This window comes from Nanorana parkeri, unplaced genomic scaffold (genome assembly GCF_000935625.1).
Source record: "Nanorana parkeri isolate BGI_ZX_2015 unplaced genomic scaffold, ASM93562v1 scaffold392, whole genome shotgun sequence".
Lineage (NCBI taxonomy): Eukaryota > Metazoa > Chordata > Amphibia > Anura > Dicroglossidae > Nanorana > Nanorana parkeri.
Window position 1 is genome coordinate 11787 of NW_017306660.1, and position 342 is coordinate 12128.

Below are 342 nucleotides of genomic sequence, written 5' to 3' on the forward strand. Positions count from 1 at the left end.
TTGTTGTCTGGGTCTCATATTGGGAGCCCCCCCTGAGGTTACTTTTTGTTGTCTGGGTTTCATATTGGGAGCCTCCTTCAGGTCACTTTTTGTTGTCTGGGTCTCATATTGGGACCCCCCTGAGGTTACTTCTTGTTGTCTGGGTCTCATATTGGGAGCCCCCCCCCATAGGTTACTTTTTTTTGTCTGGGTTTCATATTGGGAGCCCCCCCTGAGGTTACTTTTTGTTGTCTGGGTTTCATATTGGGAGCCTCCCTCAGGTCACTTTTTGTTGTCTGGGTCTCATATTGGGACCCCCCCTGAGGTTAGTTTTTGTTATCTGGGTCTTCTATTGGGCGCTGC